The 25,846-nt window shown below is 43.7% G+C and overlaps 2 protein-coding genes across 2 annotated transcripts in view; both read left to right on the top strand.

Annotated features, from left to right (window-relative positions):
- LOC134294686 (zinc finger protein 180-like) overlaps positions 1–25,846 on the top strand; it is a 110,344-nt gene that overhangs the window by 25,858 nt on the left and 58,640 nt on the right. The window lies entirely within an intron of this gene.
- LOC134294643 (zinc finger protein 850-like) overlaps positions 1–25,846 on the top strand; it is a 44,554-nt gene that overhangs the window by 15,559 nt on the left and 3,149 nt on the right. The window lies entirely within an intron of this gene.

The following is a 25,846-nucleotide window of genomic DNA, read 5'->3' as shown; positions in this document are numbered from 1 at the left end:
GGAAGGAAGAACCTTCCCTCCCATCCCCTGCAGTCATCACATTCCAGCAGATCGGGTATTCGTGCCAAGTGGGGCCCAGATCCCTCCGTGTTTGGGGTCACGGTGCTCTCGGGATGGAGGGGAACTACAACTCCCCCAAATCAAGGGGAATTCCCCCCAAAGGCCTCCAGTGTTTTTTGCTGGTCACGGGGGTTCTGTGGGCCAAGTGAGTCTCAGGTCCATCCTTGGTGGGGAAACACGTGAGATGGCCTCTGCGTGTGCGTGTCGTGGGTCTGGTCATGGCATGGCGTGTGTGTGCCACGTGTGTCTTGACCTCGGAGGCGTCTACGGACAAGGCCGGCTCTTGGGCTGAGAAACGGGGAAGAGCCCCAAGTGCCCGAGTCAGGCTGGACTGCCCTTCATGTCCGGGGAAAGCCCATGGCTTCACTCAGACAGCCTTCAAGGTTTGCCCGGATCTGTCCCGGGATCTGCGGAACTCTCTGCCGAAGGAGGAGGGAGTCTGAAGAAAAGACCCCGGGGTTTCCTGTGAGCCGAGGCCGCCCTCCCTCCCGCCCGCAGGCACGCGAAGCCCCGCCCCACCGGAGGGCCGGAGGGCAGCTGAGCCGGGCTCCTCCCAGCGGCCCGCTTCCGGCAGACGGGACTCGAACCCGCGACGCCCGCCCTCGTGCCTGAGCCGCTTGACCCATCGCGCCACTCAGCTCTGCGGGGAGAGCGCCGCCGCTCGGGCTGAAGAGGCAGAGGGAGGGGGCGGGGCTCCTGACGTCACCAGAGCCAGGCTGGGAGGGGCGCCCTCGAACGGTCTCTGTGCTGGGCGGGGCTTCCAGAGGCAAGGCCCCGCCCTCCCCTTGCTCAGCCAATGAGGCCCCTCCCTTCCCCTGCCAGGCCAAGGCCCCGCCCCTCCCTCCCGTCTCCCTCAGAGGAGGAGGAGTCTCAAAGGGAGAAGCCCCGCCCAGCATCGATTCCTTCCCCCATGCTATTGAACACGGACATGAAACCGCTGGGTGAGCTCATCCAGAGCTTTGGAATTTGGTGCCATCTGTGGGAATGTTTCCATGGGAGCATTGGGTAAGTATTACTTATTCTATTGTATCTTATCTTATTTATGGATGACACCTCTTGGTCCGTTATGAACCAAAAGGGTTCCTGTTCTTTTGATGGATGCAGAGTGTTTAGGGAATCGTGATGGATCAATGAGGCTCAGAGACCAAATTTGGTTTTAACACTTTCATTGTAACATTTATTGATAATCACATCACAATCCTATCAAAATCACATCCCGAGAGAGCTCTCACCCACACGCAGACCCATACATCCATATTATCATGCACAGGCCCTGCTCGGAAGAGGTGATCACGTTCTCCTGACAGACGTGGTCTCGGTGGTTCCGGAAAGCGTGCTGGATCTTTGAGGCCCCTGCATTGGATAGTCTAAAGTTTAGTCCTTCTTTCGGGGAACGTGCTGTTCCTTCCGTTCTTATGGCATGGTTTCAAAACATTCTCCATCTCAGGCTGTAGGGCTTATGGGGTCCCACCTGCACACGTTATTGACCATTGTTATTCGGATACACCTTACTGGACCCTCGTTCCGTCTTGCCAGGTGAGAGACGCCTTGTTGGTTCCTCGCTTCATGTTGTGATCCCCATCTCATGCCATCTCCGGACACAAAGCGCTGACACAGAGCACATGACCATGGGCCAAAAGGGAGGACAGGACATACGAACCAGCCATAAAACTCAATTGCCCCGAGGTGGGGAAAAGGGACTCTGGAAGGTGGGAATGGGCAACCTCCAGGCGCCAGGACTCCAGAGTGATTTGATACTGTAGCTAAGCCTATATATACGGGCAGTAGAGCAGACTCATATTCCGAACAATAATGCCGTAGGTATCTCCAGCCCTTGTGTCACTTGGCGTACTCTTTAAAAGAAGACTAACCCACACCACACAGTTGGAGCTGACAAGCCTTACACCCAACTGGATACAATTCAAACCTTGGACAACTCATCGGAACCCAACTCATCAGAATCCAACTCAACTCAATGGAACCCAAGACAACTCAACTGAACCCAACTCAACTCAACAGAACCCAAATGAATACAACTCAAATCTTGGACAACTCAACGGAACCCAACTCAAGTCAAGTGAACCCAACTTGACTCAAATGAACCCAAGTCAACTCATCAGAATCTGATGCCATGATCCCCATCTCATGCCATCTCCGGACACAGAGCACTGACGGAGAGCACATGGCCATGGGCCAAAAGGGAGGATAGGACACATGAACCAGCCATAAAACCCAATTGCCCTGAGGTGGGGGGAAAGGGACTCTAGAGTGATTGATGGTACGGTAAAGATAAAGGTTTCCCTTAACGTTAAGTCCAGTCATGTCCGACTCTGGGGGTTGGTGCTCATCTCCATTTCTAAGCCAAAGAGCCGGCGTTGTCCGTAGACACCTCCAACGTCATGTGGCCGGTATGACTGCATGGAACGCCACTACTTTCCCGCCGGAGCGGTACCTATTGATCAAACTCACATTTGCATGTTTTCGAACTGCTAGGTTGGCAGAAGCTGGAGCTAACAGCGGGCACTCACTCCGCTCCCCTGATTTGAACCTGGGACCTTTCGGTCTGCAAGTTCAGCAGCTCAGCGCTTTAACACACTGAGCCACCGGAGGCTCCTGATGATACTGTAGCTAGGCCTATATACACGGGCAGTGGAGCAGACTCTTGTATTCTGAACATTAAAGCCATATGGTATCTTCAGCCCTTGTGTGCCTGGGCTCTCTTTCAAAGAAGACTAACCCACACCAACACAGTTGGAGCTGACAAGCCTGACAATTTGCTCTAAATCCCTTACTCTCTGTAGCTTCTGCCTGCACCAGCCTGGAGGAAGGAGAGAGAGAGGACCAACCCGCAGGCATTTTGGGGGAAGAAGCAGGCTCCGGAGGAGGAGAGGGGGCAGGATCTCACACTCCCTTGAATGCAGCTCCCCCCCCCCCCCGATCCAAGTGGGTCACACCAGCCCCGGGGGGCAAGAGGCTAGCTCCGGCCTTCCAGCGGCCGCTCCGTCTCCTCAGGCCATCTCCCCCGGCCTTTCTGCGGCAGCCCCTTCCTCCCATCCCGTTGGAGCTGACAAGCCTCACTCTTCACCGCCCAAGTCCGTCCCATGTCACACTTTGCGTGAACTCCGTTTTCTTTTGAGGCCCGTTTCTTCTTTCTTCACAAGCACCCACACAAACACACTCCCGTTTCTTACACACACGCCCTGGATACATCAATACTACTTTATTGTATCACATGTCTGATTCAGTGTCAATTCTATGTATATAATCAGTTTAATATAGTTATATTTAGCGGAAAAGCGAACCGCTCACATAGATTTAAATACCAGGAACTTTGTCAAAGCGCTATGGATCCAATCTGAGCCCAACAGAGTTTAAAACAAGTACCTTTATTATACTGCAGTATAGACGGATGGACAAATCAAAGGTGACCGCCGTGAAGAACATTTGAAATGAAGCTCAATATATAATGCCCTTGTTTACAACTAAGAAGTTCCTCATTTCTTTGGAGCAGTACAGAGTGTTGCAAGCGTGCTTCCTTTATCATAAACAACATTTGTAGAAAAACATGTTGTTCACTTATGTTCCAGTAAATAGCTTAGCCACATTAACCACAAGATGTTCCAGAAACATAGTGGCGACATACGGACACTTGCCTCTCCTCTGGAAGAAGGCGGGTTGCATCTTTAATAGAATAAGTTGAAGCAGACACCTTAATAATGCATAATTAAAAGCAATCAGAAATAGAATAGAAATAGAATAGAAATGCAGGCCCTTTGGCCCATCAACCCTCTCAATAGAGTCAACATACATCACAGTTCACAATTGCGTTTCTAAGTATTGCAATTTGTTTTCAAATACAGAAAATCGATCAGTCACTCCTTGTAGCCCTCACCTTACTACTGGGTGCATCAATAGATGTAAACATGCTGCTGCCGCTTTGGGTGAATATCCGTTGATTTCATCACACCAGTGACGTTCTGTCGGGCTGCTTCCTTCTGCGGCCACGCTCTGACGTTCTCCATCAACCTCTTGGATCCTAACAAAACCTTTCTTACTTCTTTCCTCATAACTCTCCAAATGTTTCTTCACCTGCTGATTCGTTTTTACTAGTATATTTAATTTTTCCCAATTAATTCCTTATCTTATATTTATGGATAACTTTTTAAACTTCAAGTCTATTTCACTGTCTCCATTCTCCACCACGTACACCAAATTCCCAGTTTCATCATCTTGAACAAAAGTTATGTTACATTTACATTTCAACCGAATGTTTGTTTATCGGGTTCTATTATATTTCCATCAGACCATAACATTAGCTGAACAGTAGTAACACAAAGTCATCCCATTCCTGTATCTGGTGTGAATGTATCACATCTTCCATGTTTATAGCACACGTGGTCCTATCTGTGTGAGGTGTGGTGAGCACACATAATCTGCTTCCCGTGCTTCCCATTGTTTTATATCCATTGTGGTGTTTCCTTTATAAATCTTTGTATCTGAGCACAATATCATCATCATCATTTAACTATTTATTAATTGCCCTCCATCCACGATGCTCTAGGCGATTTACAAGATAAAATTGTAAAGGATAAAAATATATACATACAAATATTGATAAAATTAACATAGATTAAAAGCTCTAGTAAAGAGCCAGGTCTTGAGTGCGAGGGTCAAAGGCCCTAATTCACGCATGGCTCTCATATGGGACGGCAAGGCATTCCATAAGGCAGGGGCAGAAATAGAAAAAGCTCTGCGTCTGGTCCTTTCCAAGTGCACTTCTCTAGGACCCGGTACATAAAGTAAGTCTCGTTGGGATGGTCGTTGCGACCTCCGATGATGGGAGAAGGAGAGACGGTCCCTAAGGGACGATGGGCCCTGGCCGTAAAGAGTTTTAAAGGTCAGGACTAGCATCTTATATAGACCACGGTAATCAGTTGGAAGCCAATGCAGATGCTGCAGCACTGGTGTGATGTGGCATTTCATGGGTGTTCTTGTGAGTAGCCTGGCTGCCGCATTCTGAACAATACGGAGCTTTCGGGTCGTGGACGTCGGAAGGCCAACATACAGGGCGTTGCAATAGTCCAGCCTAGACATGACCGTGGCATGGATGACCGTTGCCAGAGCCTCATCAGATAGATAGGGTGCCAGTTGCCTCGCTTGTCGCAGATGGAAAAAGGCCTGTTTGCTGGCAGCAGCGACCTGAGCTTCCATTGTCAGCTGTGAATCTAAAACGACACCCAGGCTCGAAGGAGGCGAAGGAGATAGGGCAGCACCATCAAAGGTGGGTAGCAAGTGGGTCAGACCAGTCGAGCGGCCATGCCAGAGAATCTCGGTCTTCGCCGGGTTCACCTTCAGTCTACTAGCACGTAGCCAGTTCGACAGAGCCTCCAGACATAAGGGGAAATTGTCTTACTTGACATTAAAGAAGGCATACAGAATATCCCATTGACTACTACAAGGGTTGTTGTTGTGTCACAAACCATTATCTAAATTGTGTCATGTTTTCTACTCACTGATCTCACAGACCTCACTCTTCCCTGAACACTCGGCAGCCAAAGAACAGGAAACCTTTGGGTTCAGAACAAAACAAGTTGACGGTTTCAGCAGTTTTGTCCCTTATAAATCCCCCTCTTTATGGCAAAAAAAATAAAAATCAAAAAAGAGAGATTAAAAGCAACATTACAAAAAAGGCAGAAATTGTATATAATGCAACTACACATGAAACTAACTACTTCTGTCAGTCTGGCTTCAGGCCTGGTTACAGTACCGAGAATCTAGAGCGCCTTTGAACATCATTCCTTCCTCTGTGTTGGTGGCATGGGTTTGGATTCCATTGTCTTCCTTCAGACATTCTTATTCCTATTATGCTTTATACAACATATATTCACTGCTTTGATCCTCGTCTCTTCTTTTCCACTGCCTTGTCTATCCCGCAAACCCCTCCAGTGTTTTCTGCTGGTCATCGGGGTTCTGTGTGCTAAGTTTGGTGCCCATCTGTCATTGGTGGGCTTCCGAATGCTCTCTGGATGCAGGGCGAACTACAACTCCCACACACCAAGGTCAACCACCCCCAAACCCTCACAGTTGGCCATGTTGGGTCTGTGTGCCCAGTTTGGTCCAGATCCGGCATCCGCTTGTTTTGTTCTGGACCCAAAGGGTTCCTGTTCTTTGGATGCCGAGTGTTCAGGGAAGAGTGAGGTCCGTGAGATCCAGGAGGCCCTTCAGAGACTACGTCTGGTTGCTTTGCTGGGAAGTCATGCAAACACGTTCACACAAACGGGAAGGTTGGAAGATTTGGCTCATACAGATTTTAAGTTAATAACTTAAAAAATAGAAGGTAAAATTTGGAAACTTGAATTATTAAGTCTGGAGTTGAAAACATGGCACAGTTCAGACAATGGTTTGTGATATAACAATAACTCTTCTCGTAGTCAATGGGATATTCTGGATGCCTTATTTTATGTCAAGTAAGATATTGTGCTCAGAAACAAAGATTTATAAAGGAAGCACAACAATGGATATAACACAATGGGAAGCACGGGAAGCAGATCACGATTGCCCTTCAGACCTCACGCAGGTAGGACCACGTGTGCTATAAACATGGAAGATGGTACATGTAGGTTAACATCATGGGTAATGTGATACATTCACACAAGAAACAGGAATGGGGTGTCTATTTGTTACTACTGTTCAGCTAATGATATGGTCTGATGGAAATATAATAGAACCTGATAAACAACAGTAGGTTGAAATGTAAATGTAACGTAAGCTTTGTTCAAGATGATGAAACTGGGAATTTGGTGTACGTGATGGAAAATGGAGACAAACTCCATCACTGGTTAAAGTGTGTCATACTGGGCAAATGTGCTCTCTAGGTGCATCTTCGTAGTAGGAGTTCACTAGCTGCCGGGTGAACTACAGCTCCCACCACGGTGGTCAGTTCCCCCCAAACCCCTCCAGGATATTGAGTTAGTCTTGGTGGTTCTGTGTGCCACGTTTGGTCCCGGTCTATTGTCGGTGGTGGTCCCAGTGTCTCTGGATGCAGGCGAACTATAAATCCCAGTGTCTACAACTCCCAAAGGCCCGCCCAAAGCCTACCAGTCTTCCAAATTGGCCATATCGGGTACGCTTGCCAGGGATATCCGCACCAGGCTTATCTTACCTTTGATACACAAGCACCCAGGCCGTTCAGGAGACTTTTATACCTCCCTGCTACTTGTGGATACTCATTCAGCTACAACCGACAATGTTGCAAAGTTTTGTGCGTACAAAGTCCGCCAGGGGATGATGGTCCCAAAAGTGACCCATGTCTCCAGTGATCCTCTCTCTTGGTTCTATAACTGGCTGATGGACCTCTGCCTTGTATGTTTTTGCCCTGTTTCCCCTTCCGCTCCTCACCCCTGTTTAATATCTTTATATCTTTAATATCTTTATATTAATGCTTTAATATCTTTATATTTTAAATGTACTAAACATACCAAGTTTGTATGTAACTGTGACCTTTATGTCCTGTGCTGGTCTATGACCGAAATAAATGATGTGATTTGAAATTTGGTGCAAATCCATTGTTGTTTGCATTTGCAGTGCTCTCTGGATGTAGGTGAACTATAATTCCTATAAATCAAGGCGACTTTCCCCCAAAGCCCTCCTGCATTTGTGTTGGTCATGGGGGTTCTGTGTGCTAAGTCAGGTTCAGGGCCATCCTTGGTGGGGTCCAGAGTGCCCTTTGGCTGCGGGTGAACTATAAATCCCAGTACGTCAAGGTGAATTCCCCCACAAACCCCTCCAGCGTTTTCCTTTGGTCATGAGGGTTGTGTGTGCCAATTATGGTCCAGGTCTGTTGTCAGTGGGGGTCCCAGTGCTGTGTCTTGATCCAGGGTGAACTACAACTTCCATCATGTGGAGTCAGTCCCCAATTGTGGACCTGTGTCTTCAGGGGGAGTGTAACCCCGTCTAGCGCAGGCTGTAACCCTATAACCTCTTTGGCCTTCTGACTGACCAGGAGGACCTCCGTCTTGTTTGTATCATTATAGTATTATTATATATTTTTATTATTATTATACTATTATATTATTATCAAATAATATAAGATTATTTGATAATTATAATATAATAAAATATTATGACAGTATAATAATAATACTCCAGCGTTGCCCAGGTTATTTGACAAAGTCAGTGTTTTAATTGTCCAAATATCCATAAGATTGTGGGTGGACTACAACTCCCACCATGCCAGGTGAACCCCCAGAACTTCAATCGGTACTTGAAGATTGTAATGTTGGACAAGTTTACTCAGGATGCACCACGGGTGGGGTTGAGCCTGCTCTCTGGCTGCAGGGTGAACTACAACTCCCACCACTTGGGTGAGTTCCTCTGCTCCAACCCTTCCCGGAGGTTGAGTGAGTCACGGGGTTCCTCACGTGTGACACGTGTGGTCCAGGCCCACCATCGGTGGAGGTCCCCGTTTCCCTGGCTGTGGGTGAACTACGACTCCCAGGAAGGAAGACCCTTCCCTCCCACCCCCTGCAGGCATCCCATTCCAGCAGATCGGGTCTTCGTGCCAAGTGGGGCCCAGATCCCTCCGTGTTTGGGGTCACGGTGCTCTCGGGATGGAGGGGAACTACAACTCCCCCCAATCAAGGGGAATTCCCCCCAAAGGCCTCCAGTGTTTTTTGCTGGTCACGGGGGTTCTGTGGGCCAAGTGAGTCCCAGGTCCATCCTTGGTGGGGAAACACGTGAGATGCCTCTGCGTGTGCGTGTCGTGGGTCCGGTCATGACATGGCGTGCGTGTGCCACGTGTGTCTTGACCTCGGAGGCGTCTACGGACAAGGCCGGCTCTTGGGCTGAGAAACGGGGAAGAGCCCCAAGGGCCCGAGTCAGGCTGGACCGCCCTTCATGTCCGGGGAAAGCCCATAGCTTCACTCAGACAGCCTTCAAGGTTTGCCCGGATCTGCCCCGGGATCTGCGGGACTCTCTGCCGAAGGAGGAGGAAGGAGTCTGAAGAAAAGACCCCGAGGTTTCCTGGGAGCCGAGGCCGCCCTCCCGCCCGCAGGCACGCTAAGCCCCGCCCCCTTCGTGACGGATTGAACCCTCGCCACGCCCCGCCCACGCCCTGACGTCACTCCCTCCGACGGACAGGGGGCGGGGCCTCCGTCCTGCCCTCAGAAACCGCCTTCCTTCTCGCTCGTCCTGGTCACCCGTCCGTCAAGGCCGGAGCCAATAGGGGTCCGCTCATAGGCGGGGCGTCACGGACTCGGCCAATGGGAGGGCGAGGGGCGGAGGAGGGGCGGGGCTTCTTCCTGGCTGGGCCTGCGCAGAGCCTCTCTCGCCGCCATTGTTTTCTGAGGCGCTTCCTCTGGAGCCGCGAAGGAGGAGAGAGAGAGAGAGAGAGAGAGAGAGAGCGAGAGAGAGAGAGAGAGAGAGAGAGGTTTGTGTTTATATTTATCTTGATATTGATATTCTGTCCGGATTGAGTGTCTCTGGGTCTCTCTTTGGGGAGGGGAGGGGGCGGGGCCTGCCTCCCTCCCGGAAGAAACGAGGCCTCAATGGCCGCCGAGGCCCCCCCTCCCCCTCCCCCTCCCTTTGGACTTGTTTGTTTATGTGTTTATTGTTTACTGCATTTCTATCCCGCCCTTCTCACCCCGAAGGGGACTCACAGCGGCTTAGCAATGATATGATATCAATTTAATGATATAGTCATATTATACTCTTGGATATACATGTAATATTAATAATAATATTGTGATGTAATACAATGTAATAATAATTATAATTCACTATTATCATTCTATATTTATGTTACATGCAATATTACTAATATTATTGCAATATAGTCGTATGACATAATATATTGTATGTATATATATTTGTAAACCGCCCTGAGTCTCCTTCGGGGTGAGAAGAGCGGGATAGAAATGTCGCTAATAAATAAATAAATATGTACATACAGTATACTATAATATTAGCATAGCACAATAGCAGCATTATCTATCACTCTATTGTACTTCCCAAGTGTCTAGGACTGCGTGATGTATTATTATTATTATTATGACACAGCAAACAAGATAGACATGCTGGATTTAGTGTCACAAAATCCCAAGTCGAACACTTCCCAAGTGTCTAGGACTGTGTGATGTATTATTATTATTATTATTATTATTATTATGACACAGCAAACAAGATAGACCGGACTGTGTGATGTATATTATTATTATTATTTTATTATGACACAGCAAACAAGATAGACATGCTGGATTTCGTATCACAAAATCCCAAGTCGAACACTTCCCAAATGTCTAGGACTGTGTGATGTATTATTATTATTATTATTATTATTATTATTATTATTATTATTATGACACAGCAAACAAGATAGACATGCTGGATTTCGTGTCACAAAATCCCAAGTCGAACACTTCCCAAATGTCTAGGACTGTGTGATGTATTATTATTATTATTATTATTATTATTATTATTATTATTATGACACAGCAAACAAGATAGACATGCTGGATTTCGTGTCACAAAATCCCAAGTCGAACACTTCCCAAGTGTCTAGGACTGTGTGATGTATTATTATTATTATTATTATTATTATTATTATTATTATTATTATTATTATTATTATTTCTATTATTCTTACTAGCTGTGCCCGGCCACGCGTTGCTGTGGCGAAGTCTGCTGGTCTGGGAAATAAAGTATTGAGGAATTGGTGGTAGTTAAGGTCAAGGGTAAAGGTTTTCCCCAGACATTAAGTCCAGTCGTGTCTGACTCTGGGGGTTGGTGCTCATCTCCATTTCTAAGCCGAAGAGCCGGCGTTGTCCGTAGACTCCTCCAAGGTCATGTGGGATGACTACATGGAGCGGCGTTACCTTCCCGCCGGAGCAGTACCTATTGATGCACTCACATTTGCATGTTTTCGAACTTCTGGGTTGGCAGAAGCTGGAGCTAACAGTGGGGGCTCTGTCAGTTCCCCCAATTCAAACCTGCAGCCTTTCGGTCCAGAAGTTCAGCAGCTCAGCGCTTTAACATGCTGTGCCATCAGGGGACATTATTTCCTAAAGGTTGTGAATATACAATATTTCTGATTGTTTTTTTTTTTTGTCTGTTGGAGGCAAGTATGAATGCTGCAATTAGGAAAAATGATTAGGATATAATGGCCTTGCAGATTTAAAGCCTAGCTGTTTCCTCCCTGAGTGAATTTTTTGTTGGGAGGTGTTAGCTGGCCCTGATTCTTTCCTGTCTGGAATTCCCTTGTTTTCAGAGTGGTGTTGTTTGCGATATTTTATGTGCTTCTACTGTCTGTGGCCCTGAGAAAACAGGATTTGCCAGACTTTGATGATGGGAATACTTTGTTGGGAGATGTTAGCTGGCCCTGATTGTTTCCTGTCTGGAATACCCTTGTTTTCAGAGTGATGTTGTTTGCGATATTTTATGTGCTTCTACTGTCTGTGGCCCTGAGAAAACAGAGGATTTGCCAGACTTTGATGATGGGAATACTTTGTTGGGAGGTGTTAGCTGGCCCTGATTGTTTCCTGTGTGGAATTCCCCTGTTTATTTACTGTCCTGGTTTTAGAGATTATATTGTTCTGCATTATTCTATCCCAGTAATTATTTCATATTAAAGAAGAATCTCACTTATCCAACATTCGCTTATGTTTTGGATTATCCAACGCAGTCTGCCTTTTCATAATCAATGTTTTTGTAGTCAGTGTTTTAAATTCATTGTGATATTTTAGTGGTAAATTTGTAAATACAGTACAGTAGTCTCACTTATCCAACATAAACGGGCTGGCAGAATGTTGGATAAGCGAATATGTTGGATAATAAGGAGGGATTAAGGATAAGCCTATTAAACATCAAATTAAGTTATGATTTCACAAATTAAGGACCAAAACATCATGTTAGACAACAAATTTGGAAGAAAAAGTAGTTCAATACACAGTAATTCTATGTAGAAATTACTGGATTTATGAATTTAGCACCAAAATATCACGATATATTGAAAGCATTGACTACAAAAATGCGTTGGATAATCCAGAACGTTGGATAAGTGAGACTCTACTGTATATTAAAATGTATCATTTTAGGCTAGGGAAATCTTGTGCAATATATTTAGGCCCAGAAATCAGCAGTAGTCCAATGTAATTACTCAAAAACCTGCCGACAGCACCAGGTCTTCAGTTCCTGATGGAAATTGGATAATGTAGGGGATTGCCTGATCTCTTTTGGCAGTTAAGGTAAAGGGTCCCCTGGGCTGAGTGGGTTGCTAGGAGACCAAGTGAGCGGAGCTTAGCCTTCTAACTGGCAGCAATTGGATAAAAACAATTATTCCTCTCCTTCTAATTAGGGCTTCATTTTTCTTTTCTTTTTGTTGTATCAACCTAGAGGCATGGATGAGGGGTTGTTCTGTCAATTTTCGAGGTTGTGGGGTAGTTACTTTTGTTGTTTTGTCCGCTGCCGTGATGCCATCACTCTTTTATATATATAGATTATGTCACAGCAAACAAGATAGACATGCTGGATTTCGTATCACAAAATAACAAGTTGAACTCTTCCCAAGTGTCTAGGACTGTGTGATGTATTTTCAGATGATGCGCGCAGATCCCAGTCGGGTGGCCTTTTGCAGTTGGCAGATCGTGATTTTGTCAATGTCTATTGTTTCCAAATGCCGGCTGAGATCTTTTGGCACGGCACCCAGTGTGCCCATCACCACCGGGACCACCTGCACTGGTTTCTGCCAGAGTCTTTGCAGTTCAATCTTGAGTTTTTCCTGTTGTTTTTCGTCAATGCGACTGTCACCTGGGATGGCGACATCAATGATCCAAACCTTTTTCTTTTCCACAACTGTGATGTCTGGTGTGTTCTGTTCCAGAATTTTGTCAGTCTGGATTCGGAAGTTCCACAATCTCTTTGCGTGCTCATTCTCCAATAATTTTGCAGATTTGTGATTCCACCAGTTCTTTGCTGCTGGGAGGTGGTACTTGAGGCATAAGTTCCAATGAATCATTTGGGCCACATAGTTGTGCCTCTGTTTGTAGTCTGTCTGTGCGATTTTCTTACAGCAGCTGAGGATATGATCCATGGTTTCGTCAGTTTCCTGGCAGAGTCTGCATGTTGGGTCATCAGCTGATTTTTGGATCTTGGCCTTAATTGCATTTGTTCTGATGGCTTGCTCCTGGGCTAATTATTATAATTATTATAATTATTATGAAACCAGGACTGCATGCACAGCTGGCCATATTGGGTCTCTGTGCCAAGTCTGGTCCAGATCTGACCTCAGCTGGGTTCAGCGCTCTCGGCTACAGGTGAACTACAACTCCCAGAACCAAGGTCCGTTCCCCTCAATCTCTGCAGACTGTTCAGTTGGTGACGGGGCTTCTCTGGGCCAAGTCTGGTCCCAGTCCATGGTCAGTGGGGGTCCCAGTGTTGCTGGATGCAGGTGAACTACAACTCCCATCAAGGACACTTGTGCCAAGAGGACAGGGAACATGAAGAGGAAAACCAGAGGGAAGCGATTATGTAGTTTTATGTTTTTTTTTCTTTTTCTTGTTTCAGTTGTTCTCATTGTATTGTTTATTTGTTATATGTTTTTAATTGTGTTTTAATAATAATAACAACAACAACAACAACAACAACTTTATTTTTATACCCCGCCTCCATTTCCCAGAAGGGACTCGGGGTAGCTTACACGGGCCCAAGCCCAAATGGTACAAACATTGTAATAAAACCAATAAATACAAAATAGATCTATTATTATTATTATTATTAAACTTATATACCGCTACTCCCGGTTTGGCTCGGAGCGGTTTACAAAAATAGATTAAAACAATACACTTTTGGCTTTAAAATAGCAATAAAAACAATAAAAGCAACAATAAAAGCAACAATAAAAACAGACATAGCCCTATATATCTATAAGACATAGTAAATCACATTACAAATAAAACATGGTTTGAAAAAACATCTGAGGACTCTCATAAAAGTGACCTGGAGTCCTTATTTATGCTGGGCTTGGTCTCCATGCAAGCTGCCCCGAGTCCCTTCGGGGAGAGAGATTGTGGTGGGAATAAAGTTGTTGTTATTATTATTATTATTATTATTATGTACGCACAATATATAGGTGTCAATTTTCCAATTCCCGGTCACTTCCTCCCTCCCTCCCTTCCTTCCTTCCTTCCTCCCCCACCTCACTCCATTCTTCCTTCCCTTTCTTCCCCCTCCCTCCTTATTTATTTATTTAGGTATACGTGATCGGTCCTCCCCCCCGGTGGCGCAGCGGGTTAAACTGCTGAACTTGCTGACCAAAAGGTTGGCAGGTTCGAATCTAGGGAGCAGAGCGAGCTCCCGCTGTTAGCCCCAGCTTCTGCCATCCTGGCAGTTCGAAACTACTTAGCTACTTGTGATTCCTTTATTTTATCACTTTTAAACTTATTTATTATGCAATGCTTTTGACATGAAATAAATTAATAAGCAGTCCGAGAACATGCAAATGCGAGTAGATCAATAGGTACCTCTTCTGTGGGAAGGTAACAGCTCTCCATGCAGTCATGCCAGTGGCCACATGACCTAGGAGGTGTCTATGGACAATGCCGGCTCTTTGTCTTAGAAATGGAGATGAGCCCCAACCCCAGAGTCGGGCAGGACTGGACTTAATGTCACAGGAAAATCCTGACCTTACTGTGTGTTCTGCACAATTGTGTGCTTTTGTGAACCACTCCGAGTCCCTTCGGGGAGATGGTGGCAGGGTACAAATGAATAATAACAACAATAATAAAACTTTGTTCATATACCGCCCTATTTATCTCCTCAAGGGACTCAGGGCAGTTTCCAATAAGGACACCATACCACAACTTAAAACCAGGCAACAACAAAACGTAATACAATCATGAGCATAAGTATAGTGCAAATCAATCAATGAACCACAGGCTTAGGAACCAATGACAAGATACTTCACAAGCAGGCCAGGAGACAGTGGCCAAGGGTTCAGTGTTGGGGTTCAACTAGAAGGTGCCAGGCGGGTCCAGTGCAACAGTATGGCATGGCCAATAAAGTTTAGGTATAAAGTTTATCTATATATATAAAAGAGTGATGGCATCACGGCGACCCACAAAACAACAAAACTACAGACCCCCCAACCTTGAAATTTGACAACACAACCCCTCATCCATGCCTCTAGGTTGATACAACAAAAAGAAAAGAAAAATAAAGTCCTAATTAGAGAGAGAGGAATAATTGTTTTTATCCAATTGCTGCCAGTTAGAAGGCTAAGCTCCGCCCACTTGGTCTCTTAGCAACCCACTCAGCCCAGTGTTAATAAAAGAATAAAAAATAAAATAAATACAAATAATACAATAAAATAATTAAAAACACTAAAAAATTAATACAAGAAAATACTATAACAAAATAACTAAAAATAATACAACAAAATAATAAAATATAATAAATAAAAAAGATAAGTTACAATAAAATTAATTTAAAAAATACAAATAACGTCAAATAAAAATTCCACAAGAACTTTTAACCAATACCACCACCACTTTGCCACAGCAACGCGTGGCCGGGCACAGCTAGTATTTATATAAGGGAGTTACTCTGTTCATTATACCAATTCTTTTCAGACTTTCCTTTACTTTGTATCAATGCTATCCTTCCAAACCATGATAATTTGAGTTTAGCGTATTCTAAATTTTTTATATTTATTTCCTTTCTTCATTTAATAAAATTATTAGTCTCTATAACTTTTAATTTTTGCTACATTTATTCCCAAATATTTAATTGAGTATTTAAAACAGGAGGGGGGAAATTAATTAAAGACTCATTTTTAAAATTTCTTTTCCTGATAATTAAATAATTTATGAAGTATATTTAGAACCCTACCCATTAAACTGACATTTGTCTCCCTGCTATGAAACCACATTGATCTTCATTGATATACTTATATATAAATTCATTCATTCTTTTTGCCATAATTGCTGTTGAAATTTTAGCATCTTGATTTATTAACTCAATGGGTCTATGTGATCCGGGTTCTGTTGGGTCCTTGTTAGGTTTCAAAATTAACATAATCAGAGACTGTTCCCGAGATGGTGGGATCTTCTCTCCTGTTATTATTATATAATTCTGTTAATTTAGGTATTAATATGGTTTTAATTTTTCTATAATATTCCGGTCCCAGCTCATCCATTTCTGGAGTCTTCCCGGCTTTTAAATTATCTATAATTTTTCCAGTCTCTTTTTCTGGAATTAATTGTTCCATAACTAATGTATCTGTTTCCTGGATCATTATTTTTCCAATATTTTTCAATATATTCCTCTATTTTACTTTTGGAGTTTTCTTTTGCAGAGTATAGTTCTTGGCAAGATCTTGGAAAAGCTAATATTTTGTCTTCCATTCTTGTATGATTCTTTCCTTCCTTGTCTTTAATGGATGTTATTATTTTCTTCCCTTTCTAACGTGTGCTGCTTTGGCTCATAATCTAGAGTTTCTGTATTACTGTATTCAAAGTATTCCCTATTTAAAAACTTCAAATTTCTTTGAGTCCTTTCTAACTCATGTTTTGCTAGCTGTTTTCTCATTGCTAATGCTTTTATATAGCTTTGTTTATCCTTTTCATCTCTAATTCCTTAATATCCAATTCTAATCTTTTTTCTTGTTATTTTCTTTAAATTACGTTGTTCTTCATTAAAATTCCTCTGGCTACTGCTTTCATTGTATCCCATACCATCATAGTGGAGCAATTGATGTGATGATAATGATGATGATGATGATGATGATGATGATGATGATGATGATGATGATGATGATGATAAATCTTTATTTGTACCCTGCCACCATCTCTCCTAAGGGACTCTGGGCAGCCCACAGAAGCACTCCACGTGCCGCATTTAAACAACAATACACAAGTATAAATACAAAGACATAAGTGAAATCAACAGCGTATATAAAATCCCACTAATAAAATTGTAAGAGTATGAAATTATAAAAATTCCTGAAACGCAATAGAACCTGCAGAAGGCCGGCTATCTGCCGTAACCATCCAACTGCGGAGCAGTGGTTCATCAAGCTGACCAGAGATTGCTCAGGATCAAAGGACTGTCTGAAGAGCCATGTTTTAAACTCACCCAAAAGACTTGAAGTCTGGGGGCTAATCTGATTTCTTTAGGGAGGGCATTCCAGAGCCGGGGAGCCACCTACGCAACCCCCCCCCCCTTTCTCTTGTATTTGAGATGGTGGTGGACCTAGAAGGAGATGCGGTCTCGAAGACAGGTTGGATCCGAAGCATATAGGGCTTTATAGGCAATCACCTGCATCCGGGGTTTCGGGGTTCGGTGCCATCTCTATGCAGATGACACTCAACTCTACTACTCTTTTCCACCAGACTCCAAGGAAGCCCCCCGTGTCCTGACTCAGTGTCTGGCCGCTGTGATGGGCTGGATGAGGGCAAACAAGCTGAAGCTTAATCCTGACAAGACAGAGGTCCTCCAGGCCAGTCGCACGTCGGATCGGGGTGTAGGGTGGCCACCTGTTCTCCCCCTGAAGACACAGCTCCACAGTCTGGGGGTCCTCCTGGGATCAGCGCTGGCGTCTGATACTCAGGTGTCGGCGGTGGCTGGGAGGGCCTTTGCACAATTAAAGCTTGTGCGCCAGCTGTGACCGTACCTCGAGAAGTCTGACTTGGCCACGGTGGTCCACGCATTGGTTACCTCAAGACTGGACTACTGCAGTGTACTCTACGTGGGGCTGCCTTTGAAGACGGCCCAGAAAATGCTACTGATACAAAGGTCGGCAGCCAGATTGTTAACAGGAGCTAGTTACAGGGAGCGTAATACGCCTCTCCTGAAGCAGCTCCATTGGCTGCCAATAAGTTTCCAGTCCCAATTCAAAGTGCAAAGCCCTAAATGGTTCGGGTCCTGTCTATCTTTTTGACCGCGTTTCTCTCTATAAACCAGCGTGGGCTCGCAGATCTTCCGGGGAGGCCCTCCTTTCACTCCCGCCACCATCTGAAACGTGGTTGGTGGGAACGAGGGAGAGGGCCTTCTCCGTGGTGGCCCCCCGGCTCTGGAACTCTCTCCCCAGGGAGCTCAGACTAGCACCCACCCTAACCACATTCCCAAAAAGCTTGAATGTGCTTTTGATTAATCAGCTGCACTCACCATACAGTCCAAATCGCCTTGCTGTCTCCTGCCCTGTTTCCCTGAAAATAAGACATCCCCTGAAAGTAATACCTAGTAGAGGTTTTGCCGAATTGCTAAATATAAGGCCTCCCCTAAAAGTAAGATCTAGAAAAGTTATTGTTTGGAAGCATGCCCACCGAACAGAACACCAGAGCATGCAGGATTGGTAAATGGACGTACCATAGATTGTTGTACATGGAAATAACGGTCGTAACAAGAAATTCTTGATAGAATTCACAGTTTGGTTATGCTGGTTTGTGATGACATTTACTGTACAGTATATAATAAACTAGCTTGGAGAGCCGGCGATGCCCGGGTCATTTGAGAAAGGCCTTGTTTGCCTGTGTTCCAAGTGTAGCCTATATCCAATGTCAGCTGGGTTCAGTGGGTGCGGGTGAGCTCCAACTCCCATATGCAAGTCCCATCGTCCAGTGTCCATCCCCCTCCAAACAGAGCCAGTATGTAGAATAGGTCATGAGGGCTCCATGTACCATGTTTGGTCTTGATCAGTCATTTGTGTGGGTCGCGGTGCTCTCAGGAAGTGAGTGAAGGTATTGGAAGTCCCATCATCCATGGTCCATCATCCTCCAAACTGCACCTGGGTGTAGAGTGAGTCATGGGTGTTCTCTGTTTGAAGTTTGGTCTTGATGAGACATTGATGGGGGTGACAGTGGTCTCAGGAAGTGAATGAATATACTGCAAGTCCCATCATCCAAGGTCCAAGCTCTTTCAAATCTCACCAAGATGTAGAGTGGGCCATGGTGGCTCTATGTGCCAAGTTTGGTCTTGATCAGTCATTGGTGGGGGTCACAGTAGTCCCAGGAAGTGACTGAAGATATTGTAAGTCCCCTCATCCACGGTCCCTCCCCCCCCAAACTGCACCAGGATGTAAAGTGGGCTACCCTGCACCTGTGTGTCAAGTTTGATCCAGTTTTGTCATTCATGGGCATCACAGTGGTTTGTGGGAGGTGAATTGGATGGATGTACTGCAAATCCCATAATCCTTGGTCCACCCTCCGTCAAACTGCTGCAGCATGTGAAGTGTGTCATTTGGGATATGTGTGCCTGGTTTGGTTCAGTTGTGTGATTTGTGGCAGTTGCTGTGGTCTCAAGAAGTGAGGGGAGGTACTGCAAATTCCATCATCCTTGGTCCATCCTGCCCCAATATACATCAGGACATAAAGGGGTCGACAGGAGTTCTGTGTGCCAAGTTTGGTCCATTTCTATCATTGGTGGGCATTGCAGTAGTCTGTGGGAGTTCAAGTGTTTGAAAGTACTGCAAATCCCATCATTTGTGGTCCATCCTCCCCCAAATGGCAGCAGGTCATAAAGTGCATCGTGGGGATGAAGTGTGCCAGGTTTGGTGCAGATCCGTCATTCCTGTTGGTCTCAGTGGCCTGGGATAGTGGCGGGCAATCAAAACGCGAGCACATATTCCGCCAGGCCAATCAAAACGCTGATACATACTCTGATTTCACTTTTATTATATACTAGCTGTGCCCGGCCACGCGTTGCTGTGGTAAAGTGGTGGTGGTATTGGTTAAAAATTGTTGTGTAATTTTTTATTTGACTTTATTTGCATTTTTTTGTTAATTTTATTGTAAGTTATATTTTTATTTATTATATTTTATTATTTTCTTGTATTATTTTTAGTTATTTTCTATTATTATAGTATTTTATTGTATTAATTTTTAGTGTTTTTTATTATTTTTTATCGGGTTGCTAGGAGACCAAGTGGGCGGAGCTTAGCCTTCTAACTGGCAGCAATTGGATAAAAACTATTATTCCTCTCTCTCTAATTAGGACTTTATTTTTCTTTTCTTTTTGTTGTATCAACCTTGAGGCGTGGATGATGGGTTGTGTTGTCAAATTTCGAGGTTGGGGGGCCTGTACTTTTGTTGTTTTGTGGGTCGCCGTGATGCCATCACTCTTTTATATATATAGATATAGATGTTCATTTTTTTGTTCAAAAATAAATGTGAATTCTTCTCTGTGGAAAAATAAGATGTCCCCTGAAAATAAGACCTAGCACATCTTTGAGAGCAAAAATTAATATAAGGCACTGTCTTATTTTCGGGAAAACACTTTACCCCACTCTGGTTCCACTATTCATGTTTCACTTTTCACTATTCAAGTCAGCCCCTCCCACGTAATCCTAAACAGCCTCACTCCCCTGTCTAATTGATATGTTATGTGTTTTATCTTAAAGTTTTAAAATGGTTTGGTTCTTGTTATGTATTTTAATTTTGTAACTTGTACTGTTCTTATGCCTATGTCAACTGTTGTTTTTAGGGCTTTGTCCCCACGTAAGCCGCCCCGAGTCCCCTTGGGGAGATGGAGGCGGGGTCTAAGAAATATATTATTATTAATATTATTATTTGTAATTGTGCTGTCCTACTTGGCTTATTTCCTGGTTGCTGTTCTTGGGAGGAATGTTCCATTGGCTCCTGTTTTGGGGGTGGAGCTTGGGACTCCCCTTGGATGAGGTTTGGATGAGATGGTTCAGCCTGGGAGCTAATCTCTAGAGCAGGGGTCCCCAAACTAAGGCCCGGGGGCCGGATGCGGCCCTCCAAGGTCATTGACCTGGCCCCTGTCCTAAACTTTAGACTTAGGGTTGACCTAAGTCTACCTGGTCTTTGGAGGTCTCTTTGCTTACTTATGGCCTCATGAGATCGTCTAGATGGTCTTTGAAGGTCTCTTTGCTTAGCTATGGCCTTATGAGACCATCTAGATGGCTTTTGGAGGTCACTTTCCTTACCTATGGCCTTATGAGACCATCTGGATGGCTTTTGAGGGTCCCTTTCCTTATCTGTGGTTGTATGAGATTGTCTGGATGGCCTTTGAGGGTCCTTTTCCTTACCGATGGTCTTATGAAACCATCTAGATGGTCTTTGAGGGTTCCTTTCCTTATCTATGGTCTTCTGGTGGCTTTATGAGATTGTCTAGATGACCTTTGGGGACCCCTTTCCTTACCTATGGTCTTAAGAAACCATCTAGATGGCGTTTGAAGGTCCCTTTCCTTACAGACGGTCTTTGGAGGTCTCTTTGCTTACCTATGGTCTTATGAGATCATCTAGATGGTCTTTGGAGGTCTCTTTGCTTACCTATGGTCTTATGAGATCATCTAGATGGTCTTTGGAGGTCTCTTTGCTTACCTATGGTCTTATGAGATCATCTAGATGGTCTTTGGAGGTCTCTTTGCTTACCTATGGTCTTATGAGATCATCTAGATGGTCTTTGGAGGTCTCTTTGCTTACCTATGGTCTTATGAGATCATCTAGATGGTCTTTGGAGGTCTCTTTGCTTACCTATGGTCTTATGAGATCATCTAGATGGTCTTTGGAGGTCTCTTTGCTTACCTATGGTCTTATGAGATCATCTAGATGGTCTTTGGAGGTCTCTTTGCTTACCTATGGTCTTATGAGATCATCTAGATGGTCTTTGGAGGTCTCTTTGCTTACCTATGATCTTATGAGATCGTCTAGATCAGGGGCCCCCAAACCAAGGCCCATGGGCCAGATGCGGCCCTCCAAGGTCATTGACCTGGCCTCTGTCCTAAACTTTAGACTTCGGGTTGACCTAAGTCTGAAATGACTTGAAGGCACACAAAAAGAATCCTAATTTTGGACTATTTCATCATAGTCTGGCCCCCCCAACAGTCTGAGGGACGGTGAATTGGCCCTCCACTTAAAAGGTTTGGGGACCCCTGCTCTAGAGGCTTTTCCCCCTCCAGTTGCCATTCCAGAGAAAAATCTTAGAGATAGGTCTTAGAATTGGTCTGGGTTCTTTGACCTGGCAAATTCAAACAGGCCACATAAATCACGTACTTACCTTACAGCTTATGTATTTACCTCAAAGATAGCAAAGCTTATAGTTCACCTTGTACTTACCACCATAGCTTTGTGTACTTACCATCATACATAGTACTTACCATACAGTCATTATAGATAGTACTAGCTGTGCCCAGCCACGCGTTGCTGTGGCGAAATCTGGTGGTATGGGAAATAAAGTATTGAGGAATTGGTGGTAGTTAAGGTCAAGGGTCCCCTGGGCTGAGTGGGTTGCTAAGGGACCAAGTGAACAGAGCTTAGCCTTCTAACTGGCAGCAATTGGATAAAACAATTATTCCTCTCCCTCTAATTAGGACTTTATTTATTTATCTTTTTATTGTATCAACCTAGAGGCATGTATGAGGGGTTGTGCTGTCAATTTTCAAGGTTGTGGGGTGTTTACTTTTGTTGTTTTGTCCGCTGCCGTGATGCCATCACTCTTTTATATATATAGACTAGCTGTGCCCGGCCACGCGTTGCTGTGGCAAAGTGGTGGTGGTATTGGTTAAAAATTGTTGTGTAATTTTTATTTGACGTTATTTGCAATTTTTTTAATTAATTTTATTGTAAGTTATATTTTTATTTATTATATTTTATTATTTTCTTGTATTACTTTTAGTTATTTTCTGTTATTATAGTATTTTATTGTATTAATTTTTTAGTGTTTTTAATTATTTTTTAGTGTTTTTATTATTTTTTATTGGGTTGCTAGGAGACCAAGTTGGAGGAGCTTAGCCTTCTAACTGGCAGCAATTGGATAAAAGCAATTACTCCTCTCCCTCTAATTAGGACTTTATTTTTCTTTTCTTTTTGTTGTATCAACCTAGAGGCGTGGATGATGGGTTGTGTTGTCAAATTTCGAGGTTGGGGGGCCTGTAGTTTTGTTGTTTTGTGGGTCGCCGTGATGCCATCACTCTTTTATATATATAGATTTACCTCATAGCCTCATACTTACCATTACAGATAGAGTTCATCATAGCCATGTACTTACCTTACAGTTTACCTCATAGCCTTGTACTTACCTTATAGTCACATCATAGCTTTAGGTATTTACCTCAAAGATAGCAAAGCTTATAGTTCACCTTGTACTTACCTTATGTACTTACCTTATGTACTTACCTTATAGCTTATCACCTTATGGTTTACCTCAGAGTTATTATAGATAGTTCACTATAGCTGGTATTTACCACTAAAGTCATTATAGATAGTGCTTATCATAGCCTTGTACTTACCCTATAGTACCTACCTTTCCTCATAGCTTGTGTGTTAATCCTTTATAGTCTCTATAGCTTTCATTCTCAATCAGTATACCGTGTTTCCCCGAAAATAAGACAGTGTCTTATATTAATTTTTGCTCCCAAAGATGCACTAGGTCTTATTTTCAGGGGATGTCTTATTTTTCCATGAAGAAGAATTCACATTTATTATTGAACAAAAAATGAACATTTATTATATACTGTACAGTAGTTGTCATCACAAACCAGCATAACCAGACAAACTGTGAATCCTATCAAGAATTTCTTGTTACTAATATTTCCATGTACAACACTTTCTAGTATGTACATTGACCGATCCTGCATGCTCTGGTGTTCTGTTTGGCAGGCATGCTTCCAAACAAAAACTTTGCTAGGTCTTACTTTCGGGGGAGGCCTTATATTTAGCCATTCAGCAAAACCTCTACTAGGTCTTATTTTCTGGGGATGTCTTATTTTAGGGGAAACAGGGTAGTTTTATATCTGTATAATTTCAGTGATTTTACTTCATATTATTTCTAATACATTAAAAGGACTGTTTCCTGTTTTCAATAAACATATTTTTGGTTATCTTTAATCAGCTTCTAGAGTATTTACTTTGGGGTTTGAGGTATAATTATAAGGTAAACCAAAGCCGCTTGGGTAGCCAGACCTGGAGATGGCCATTTTCCCCCAGCGGGCCTTCACCCCCAGACTGCGAACCTGTGTCTTCAGGGGGAGTGTGACCCCGTCCAACACAGGCTGTAACCCTATTCCCTGTTCGGCCTTGCGACTGACCAGGAGGACCTCTGTCTTGTCTGGATTCAATTTCAATTTGTTGGCCCTCATCCAGTCCGACACAGAGGCCAGACACCGGTTCAGGACCTGGACAGCCTCCTGAGTGACAGGTGGGAAGGAGTGACAGAGCTGGACATCATCTGCGTACAGATGACACCGCACCCCGAAACTCCGGATGAATATATTTGAATATATGTTATTCATTATTACTTTATTTTATTATTTATTATTATTATTATTGTTGTTTTACTATGTTATTTTTACTATATTATTGTATTATTATACTACTTTTTTAAATTTATATCTATATATATAAAAGAGTGATGGCATCACGGCAGCGGACAAAACAACAAAAGTAAACACCCCACAACCTCGAAACTTGCCAGCACAACCCCTCATCCATGCCTCTAGGTTGATACAACAAAAAGAAAAGAAAAATAAAGTCCTAATAAGAGGGAGAGGAATAATTGTTTTTATCCAATTGCTGCCAGTTAGAAGGCTAAGCTCCTCCAACTTGGTCTCCTAGCAACCCAATAAAAAATAATAAAAACACTAAAAAATAATTAAAAACACTAAAAAATTAATACAATAAAATACTATAATAACAGAAAATAACTAAAAGTAATACAAGAAAATAATAAAATATAATAAATAAAAATATAACTTACAATAAAATTAATAAAAAAAAATGCAAATAACGTCAAATAAAAATTACACAACAATTTTTAACCAATACCACCACCACTTTGCCACAGCAATGCGTGGCCGGGCACAGCTAGTCTATATATATAAAAAAGATGGCATCACGGCAGCGGACAAAACAACAAAAGTAAACACCCCCCAACCTCGAAATTTGACAGCACAACCCCTCATTCATGCCTCTAGGTTGATACCATAAAAAGATAAATAAATAAAGTCCTAATTAGAGGGAGAGGAATAATTGTTTTATCCAATTGCTGCCAGTTAGAATGCTAAGCTCTGTTCACTTGGTCCCTTAGCAACCCACTCAGCCCAGGGGACCCTTGACCTTAACTACCACCAATTCCTCAATACTTTATTTCCCATACCACCATACTTCGCCACAGCAACGCGTGGCTGGGCACAGCTAGTTATTTTATAATTTATTTTCTGTTATTTTACTACACTATATTATTTTCATTATATTCATTATATTCGTTACCATTAGAAACCTTCTTTTGTATCTGCCTTAACCATGTGAGGGTGCCAGAGTTTGGGGAGATAGAATACCATCTCATCATGGGCTCTACAGAGGGAATGCATGAATGCCTGAATGGAACTTAGTTCAGCATGGACTCAATTTGTGAACGTGGTTGTGAATGAGCCAGTTGGGAAGGCAGGTCCTTCTTAGTTTGGAAGATTCATTTGGGAAATGTGGCCGGAGTGACCCTTTGAGATGCCGAGGAAGCAGAGTGGGGAGTCCCTGTGGCAGGGGAGATAAGGACACAATCGATAAAGAAATCCTTGTTCCTTTGAGCATTTAGCACAATGCTGGTCATTCACGGAAACCCATGATCCAGAACAGGGCTCCTCAAACTTTTAAAGCAGAGGGCCGGTCCACAATCCTTCCGACTGTGGAGGGGCCGAATTATCATTTGGAAAAAGAAAAAGAAAAAACGAACAAATTCCTATGCACACTGCACATGTCTTATTTGTAGTGCAAAACAACAACAACAATGAAAGAACAATACAATATTTAAAAATGAAAACAATTGTAACCAGCATAACCCT

This window comes from Anolis carolinensis, unplaced genomic scaffold, assembly GCF_035594765.1.
Source record: "Anolis carolinensis isolate JA03-04 unplaced genomic scaffold, rAnoCar3.1.pri scaffold_18, whole genome shotgun sequence".
In the NCBI taxonomy this organism is placed as follows: domain Eukaryota; kingdom Metazoa; phylum Chordata; class Lepidosauria; order Squamata; family Dactyloidae; genus Anolis; species Anolis carolinensis.
This window is presented reverse-complemented; position numbering and strand designations above follow the sequence as displayed.